General features: G+C 29.2%; 1 protein-coding gene across 1 annotated transcript in view; it reads left to right on the top strand.

The window, feature by feature from the left end:
- LOC105627413 (igLON family member 5) overlaps window positions 1-9,087 on the top strand; it is a 40,505-nt gene that overhangs the window by 21,508 nt on the left and 9,910 nt on the right. The gene's annotated exons all lie outside the window — the stretch shown is intronic.

Here is a 9,087-nt window from a genome sequence, read left to right as displayed (position 1 = left end):
GTCGTCGAGAGAGAGAGAGAGAGAGAGTAGTATAATAAATAATAAATTAATAGTTTAGTTAGTTATTATTATATATTACTAACTACTCTCTCTCTCTCTCTCTCTCTCTCTCTCTCTCTCTCTCTCTCTCTCTCTCAACGGAGATTTAAATAACCTGAAATTGGAATATGTTAAATTCACTGTATATCATAAGCTCGTGGCTCGCTTGTACACACTCGCTTGCCGTTCCGCATCATCTTTTTCTGTTCGAGCGAATGGAAGTAACGATGTTACCATTCTGAGTGCTGGTAGGTTGTGGAAACACAATCACAGCTGAGTGAACTAGGTCGCATCGCCAACCTTTTTATCCGTAATTTACAGCAATATTTGGAATTCGTTCAAGAGAGATGAACGCTTCGGCATAAATCTAATTATAACAGGGTCGACTAGATTGCGGGACTCCGCAATCCGAAGGCGTCTCGATATGAAAATACATGGATGCACAGTTCCTCGGTGTGTGTTAGCGATTTTAATGAAGTGCGATTGCGTGTATTTACCGGCCGGATACAAAAGATGTCAAAAGATCGCCTGGACAATAAATCAAGTGCATCCAGTAAGTTAAATTCTTGTAATTACAGAGACTGGATTTGAGGATAAACGGAAGGATAGTTGTGCGATCAAAAATGCTCTAATTACTTACTGGAGTTTTAATTGAATAATTAGGTATTTGCATTAGATAAAATATATATTTTTTATCTGATAATATATTCTATTGATGAATTAATTAATTCTTTTATTGACAATAGTTAATCTTTTTTATGATAGTTCTACAAGTTTGAATGCTATTTTATTATTTTAAATTTCGAAAGTTTTAACGTGTAAATAATTATGAATATAAAAAAATATATATATATAAATAGTAATTTGAAATAAAAAAACTTTTTATTTCAAATTACTATTTAAAGTTGAATTATATAATGTCATTTAATTTTTTACTAATGTTATTTTTAAAAATAATATAACTTTAATATTTTTTATTCCTTATATAAAATGTTACAGTTAAATTTATTAATAATAAATTTATTAATAGTATTTATTAATAGTATATACGTTTTTTTATTAAAACACTAATAATATTCATGTTTCTTTTCAAAAGAAGAAAATAAATATAAAATTAGCCTATTTTTTTATTTATGTAGTAATTTATAGACATTGATTCTTATATAATTGCATATTTTTTTAGAAAGTGAATTGGGAAGTAAGTATTTCCAACGTGGAAATGTCTTATTGAAAAAATATTATATTCTAAGAATACATACAATATTTATTTGAGCGTATTTACATATTTGTGCATATTTGCATATTTTCTGTATATTTTTATATTTTATCTGCTTTTATCATAAAAAATCCGACGTCTAGTAATCTACTAACAAAGTACTATCTATAATATGCATTTGTGAAATAAGAATGTTATAAATAGAAATAAAACCATCCATTATTTCATTACAGTGCTCACAAATAAATGACAAAATGTTACTTAATGATGATAAGAATAAGAAAAGCGACAATATAAATAAGAAGCATATTAATATCGATACAATAAAAAAACTCTAAGTTTCTTTTTTAAAAGTATGAATATTAGATGTATTTCACTGAATCTGCATTACGTATGTTAGATATTTGCATAGAGCTAAAAGTTTTATTAAAAGCACGAAGCACATATATTGATCTGACGAGCGAAAGAAAGTATACATGAAATAATTATTTGAATAGCGCACATGTACTCTGTTAGACGCACTTGTATGGATATAAAGCACTATCATTATATTAAACATAATCTTTCTTTTTATCGTTGTAAAGCGTTATATTGAAAGAGCAACCGATTTGTAAAAAAAAGAAATCACATAACAACTCATTCATTATTCTTTTTTGTCCGGTCATTCCTCGTTCAATAATATTGTGAAGCATTAGAGTACACAAGAAACATATTAAAATATTCAAATCAAAGCGAGTGCTACAGCTTTTGTTGCGCGCATTTCTAGTTCTCTCTCTCTCTCTCTCTCTCTCTCTCTCTCTCTCTCTTTCGCACGCGCGCGAAAAGCCAATCTTTATTTTGCTTCTTCGAGACCTCGTAGTTTTCACAAGTAATCTCCGGAAGTGTCGTGACATCATTGTAGTGACAAGATGTGTAACTCGTATGCGAGATTTTTCGCGATGGCGAATGATTGATGGACATAAGGAAAAAAAGAAAAATAAAATGGCGATAATAAAGGATGAGTGCGTTGTGCGGCCTTAAAACTCTTTGGGGTATTGCTAATGATCTGTATTTCGGTAATTGAGTTGCTGCACGAGGAACCATCTATGTGTGAAAGCGATGCGAGGGCGTTGGCGCTGAATATGCCGCGGCCGTTTCGATGCTATCCAATCGTATCTAGATATCGCTCAATAAGCATGAACCACTTATAGTTCGGAGAGATGCTCTCAGCTGAGGTAGATAAACATTTACCGGTCTCAAAGGCATTCAATATTTGATAGGTACGAACGTACACACCTGCTCTATCTGTGCCTATCTGTATGGCATCTTAAAAAATTGCGACATAATCGATGGAGTACGGGAATAATACGCGTGATTTTCGAAAAATTTTAACTTCACGTAACGCACAGAGGGAAAGGGGAAGTGAATCGAATGTGCAGCAGGTGCAGCCTTCGTTAGGCAACTAAAATTGCGGCGTTTTCACGCTTTATTTTTATCGTATTATTTTCTCTAAAAGTTAAATAATGGATATTATCAAATTTGTATAAATATTATGAATTTATCTGATATTATTATTTATTCGTTAATTTATTTATTTTTATTTATTTTTATTATATAGATATTTTAAAATCAATCACACTTGCAGCCCCCCCCTTATTAAATAATATATCTTAAATATTATTAAACAAAACGATGTTTTTCATCATCTCTATTAATTTAATTTGATTTTTATGTTAACAAATATAATTGAAAATTAGACCAACAAGAATAAATTAATTAAGAGAAATAATTATATTCTTTGTCAAAATGGATCTTGATGCTTACAAATATTTCAGTGTGAATTTATGTCCATATTCAATTTGACAAGTCTGCGCCAAAATCTTTTTCAGTTGAATTCTAATTGCACAAACTTTAAACATTTAACTTTAAACATTTTTGGAATTCAATTTTTTAAATGAAATACAATGGAAATACATTTAATTTAACTCAAAAAGAAATTTTTTACAAAGTTTTTTTTCATAAATACATTGAAAATGTATTTATGAAACCATTCCAGCGGTATATAATTTTGTATAATTTTTGATATTAAACCTTTGTGTCGGTAAAAATTCATTTAAAGACATTTATTTGATATCATTTGGAATATTTCTGTTAAAATTCATAACATAAAATTCAAGCGTGAGTCGGAAGTTCTGATGAGAATTTCTACTGCCGTACGATATATGTGGCATAACTTGAGAGCTGACAAATACTATACATATATGGGAGCACAGTAGATTGTAGGATCTGCAAAATTTTCTGGCAGCGACCGACCTTCGGGCGGAGATCTGAAACAGCAATAAATCGTAGTGCTATGAATCAATTAATTTGCACGTTTTGCGTTGCAGACACAACCATTATCACGAGGTTCATTCTTCGAACGAAAATATATGATCTATATTTTTGCAATAGTAATTGTTCTACTTAAAACGAAAAATTATATAATTTTATATTTTATTTATTCTTATCATTTGTTTCTTTTTCCTAATTTCTACTGATTTTGTTTACACAATTTTTTATCATTCATTTACATTTTACAAGTAACAATTTAAATAATACGTAATGAAATAAAAATAATAAAAATTGATATTCGAATAAAAAATATGTGCACTTTTTATAAATAGTCTATACAGACCACTTATCTATATATTTATTGTAAATTCATAGTTGTATTAACTTGATACCATCGTAAGTAAATATGATGCCGTTATTCATGTGCGAAATATACATTTTATACATAAATAATGCATTCAAATTTTACACTCCGAGGAAGCTCACACACGTACGAAATTACAGTCGCATCCATTATCGTCGCCATGTATCTCAAAATACATCGGTATAATGAAAATGTTCGAAAATAAAATTTCAACGGATGCGTCAAAAAGAAAAACAATATAGTAACATGCTAGAACAATGAAATATCAATGGAATGATTTCTCCGATACTAAAAACGATTTTGGAGAGAGAGAGAGAGGACCATGGTGATTTTGCAATTCACGAGCTGAATGGATCAGGATATCCACATAAGTATTCGTTCGTTTTCCGTGTACATTTGCATTTTGTAACGTATACAAATAGACATAGTTGTCACGTTTGCTCGAGTGTATGTAGGAAAAACCAGAGACAAATGTAACACGGAAAAATACAACGAATGTAACAAATGTTGTAAAAAAAATATCAATTAACCAATAATTCTTCTATCTTTGTTTCTCAATCACATTCCTCCTTTACCTCAGTTATTGATAATACGTATAAACAAGCAATTCTTTGAATTCTACTGTTTTATTAAAATATAACATCAAAAATAAGTTTTTAATATCAGTTTCAATTGTATATCTTTTTATTTTAATTACGTAAAATTCTCCGGATGTTTATACATTGTATTAAATAGACATTAAACTTGAAAATAGGCATGAAATTTATTATTATTTATTGGTTATAGGTTAGATTAGCATGTAATAATATGTTAATGAGAGGTAATAGGGAGCAAAGAAAGAAGAATATAGAAAAGTTGAATGGGAATAAAAATAACAAGATTTATTGTTATTTATTATTCTTGTTCCCATTCGACTTTTTTTGCTCTTTCTTCTTTGCTTTACTAATCTACATATGTTGCTTTAATATGGAATTAATGTTTTTAGAATGTCAATCATTCATAAAAACAAACATCGTGGGCGAGTTTTTGTGAAAATATAAATTAGCTGCAAAAACAATATAAATAAATACAAAAATAATATAATAATAACAACAGAATAAATAAAAATCCTTCTAAAAGTCTCTTCTATTAATTTATTTTTAAAGTTTTATTTTTAAAGTTAAAACATGTTACAGCTCTATCCCATTTCATCGTGTATTACTTTTGTCTTTAGAAATATAGGAACAAAATAACAAATGACTTATCTTTAAAAGATTTATTTGAAAAAATTGATGATGTTAAAAAATTGATGATTGCTAGTTTTTCAACTAGATTATTGTCTAATAACATAGATTTACCGTGTAGGACATGTTTAGAAATTCTATATAACTATAACTTAGAAGTTATAAAATCAAAAAGCAAATTGTTACATTCGTTCCTGATCTCCCAGCTTTTATAATGTGAACGTGAAAAATGAACGCATCCTTTCAAGACCAAAAAATTATTTCGACGCGCAATTTAAAGGATTACATACATAATATACAAATTTACATAAAATTTACACAAACACTGAAGATCCAGCCAGATCATTAAAGGCATTTAGTTCTTATTGGTTGTGTTTCATATGTACGATCCTATGAGATTTAATATTATTAATTATAATGTTATATATTTTAAAATATGTGAGCCTCAAAAAAACCTCTTTAAAAGAGAAAAAATATATTTGCCCGAAATCGCCCGGAGTCGCCTGGAGACGTGTCATCGTTGTCCAGTGTTATTGTCGTCGTTTACACGACTTGATTGAAGGGAGCGTTTATATTAATCGTAATCGTATGCCGTATGCCATAATCTGTAAAAATTGACCAATCATCTTCAAGTATTCCCTTCTTATCGCCAAATGAGAGGGAAATACTTGACTATGATTAGTCAATTCTTACAGATTACGGCATATGGCCAATATAAACGCTCCTTTACACCAAAATTATAACATCGAAACTGTTATGAAATTGACCAATCACAGTCATTCCATTCTTCAGAATAGCTACATGATTGGCTAATTTTTCATAATATCGATGTTATAACTTAGGCATAAATTGAGTCGTACAAATGTAATCATAATTATAATATCTAGCGTGGGTACATCTTCATTTTCCTATATAAATTTCTCAGTAACTTTTTTTAGTGTATGATCATGGAGTAAAAGATTGTACATCTTTTTTTTTTAATGAGTTTTGGAATGCAGCTTACTAAGCGGTTAGTTCTTACTTATGAAGTGATAATTAAATAAGCAATCGCTCGGTGTTGCATTCAGAAATTCATCGAAAAATGTTGCAATCTTTGAGTCAATGAATATACAAACAAATTTATCACAAATATTATGTTTTACTATTTGCAAAATATTTTACGTTTACAAACGTTGCCTGTACGTTAAATATACAGAAGTGTTCCAGTTTGATAGAAGCAAATTTACCACGGGACTTTTCAATGTTTATGGTTCATTAATTTTCATGTGATTTTTTTCTCTCAATCGCTTTGAATTATTTTTATCTATGAATTATGATCGAAAATGGATTTTACCTAGAATAGAAAATTACTTGAAACTTTTAATGCCTGGCACGTTTAAATGCGCAATAAAATTAACTAGCTCGTGTGTGTCCTGTCTAGTAGTATTTTACCCAGTTTTACAGACTGCGAACTTCCATTCACTAAAATGTGAAAATGGATACTCGCCAATTTCAACGTAAAATATTTTTTTGCTGAGATACGTCTTCTGATCGACTCCATAGGACATTTCTCTACGGTATATCCTTTTTGCGAGCAAATATCACATTGGTTTATGGACAGAAAGATGAAAAACAAGCTGTTGAACTAGAGTAGTAACATATGGAAAAATAGTTTGGAAATGGATATATATTTTTAATTTTTTATATTATTCTCTGTTATATATTATTACATTTTTATGCATTTTCTACATTAAAATACGTAAAAATATATATGTAAAGTCAGTTTACATAATGTCGCCGTATTTCTGATGCATATACTTTTCGATTTATAAATATCAAAATGTTTTATGCATCGCGGTACTCTTTATTCGACACATATTTTTTTCTCTATCGTATCCTGGAGCATAACAAAGGAATAAAAAATATATGGTTATCAAGGGGATTTAATCGTCTTTAGAGTCTACGATTAATTCCGGTCACGAGCCCTACAATCATCTCGCCGTACAGTTGTCGGATTATTCTGGCTGACGGGGCTTCTTGAGGTTTTCAGGAGGTCGGATGGAAATACGTACGATAGTTACCGCACGTTATTGACGTGCCATAGTTACTGACCGTCGCGCGCATACGTGTATGTATATTTGTCGCAATTACTGGTCGTTGCAAATTTCAGTTATTGTTCGTTATAATTAAGCATCTGGCACGTACTAATAGTTGTTGACATTGAGTGATTCAGTGACGTCACAAATTTTACAATGCTTAATTTGACATAAGTGAGGATGCATTTCCCACATCTCGCACGAAATGTTCGTAATTAATGGCAAAGCCGGGAATATATTCATTGTTTAAACTTTTCTAAGTCGATATCGTACGATAAAGTGATTCGCACGTATTAGCGCGAAAATATGGATTTTACGGTAAAATAATTAATACGAAGATATTTAGGATGCAGAGAAATACGAATTCTGCAGAAATAAAAGTCTAACCAATAGAAATATGAGATATACATATTGTTATTTGTAGAAACACAAGAATAACAAGGGCACATTTACTATATTTAGATATAGTGATTTTTTTTTACAACGAATCTATTTGTAAAAATATCAGACACGTAAAAAATATATATTGTAATAAAATTATTACTTTACAAAATATTTAGACATAATATCTATTATGTAAGTATAATATCTATTTCAATAGAGAGGATTATTTTGTATAATAAATCCAGCAGAAACTATTTTTATAAAAACAGCATCTGGAAATTTGACCGTATTTTTGTAAAAATATGAAGGTTTTATTTGCATATAAATCTGCAAGTCATATGCGGAGAAAAAAGAAAGTTGTACAAAATTATATGCATTACGTGATAACTATTATAATATGACCGCGATAAAATTTGTAAGTATTGGAATATTATTTTACATCAGCAGGAAATAAAAGAAAAAAGATTAAGTAAATCGACTCACGCTTCATTTATTTATCACTTTTAAAAAATATATACATTTTTACAAAGGACATAGGTATTAAATCATGCAAAATATTTCAAGCACCTAGAACATACTTACATCCTTTGTTTGCAGGGTTAATGTTTTCAAATAGCTATGTATGCAGAATTACGATACGAGCAATTAATGTAATAACGAGCACTATGTGGAGGAACGAGCAGTAGTTACCGCGGCGTTACTGTTTGTATTCTACGGTCTACGGATGCGTATCAGTAGTTACGGATCGCTATGTTGGACAGTAGTTTCTAACCGTTATGAACGAGCAGTCATTACTGTTCATTATATATGGACAGTAGTCACAGACTGTTATGACTAACAATTGTGACAGGTGCGTTGGCAATCTGTATTCCAATTACTGCATCATATAAAAACCGCAGTAGCAAAACACTCAATTTTATCAGCTAGAAAAGCGAATAGATGTGATGAATATAACTACCAGTGTTTTAAAAATAATACACAAGATATTTTAATAATCATAACACATATTTTTTGCACGTTCTATTTTTATACGACCTTTTTCGCTTTATTACATTGAATTTTGAGCATGCTTTTCGAATAAATAGAAGTTAATTTTTCATCAATATGCATATATGAATTCAATATAAATGAATTGTATACATAGTTTTAAAATTCTTAAATTATGCTATTTTTTATTCTTGAAATTATGAAAATATTTTGTTTTACAATATTAAAATCAATGCTTTCTTTCATGTTTGAAATAGTTAATACAGATGTTAAAATTCCACATTAAGCTTATAAAGATGAAAAAAATCATTTATGCAATCTGTGATAAAAATAAGATTTAACTAAGAATTTTACTTGATTATTCAAAAAAACACTGAATAAAAATTTATTGAATTTTATTAAATATTTGTTTGAATAGTACTAACGAAATATTTACTAAATCTATATATATATATATATATATATATATATATATATATATATATATAT

The sequence above is a fragment of the Atta cephalotes genome (genome assembly GCF_000143395.1).
Source record: "Atta cephalotes unplaced genomic scaffold scaffold00009, whole genome shotgun sequence".
NCBI classification, from domain to species: domain Eukaryota; kingdom Metazoa; phylum Arthropoda; class Insecta; order Hymenoptera; family Formicidae; genus Atta; species Atta cephalotes.
The sequence above is the reverse complement of the archived record's forward strand: the minus strand, read 5'-3'. Positions and strand labels throughout refer to the sequence as shown.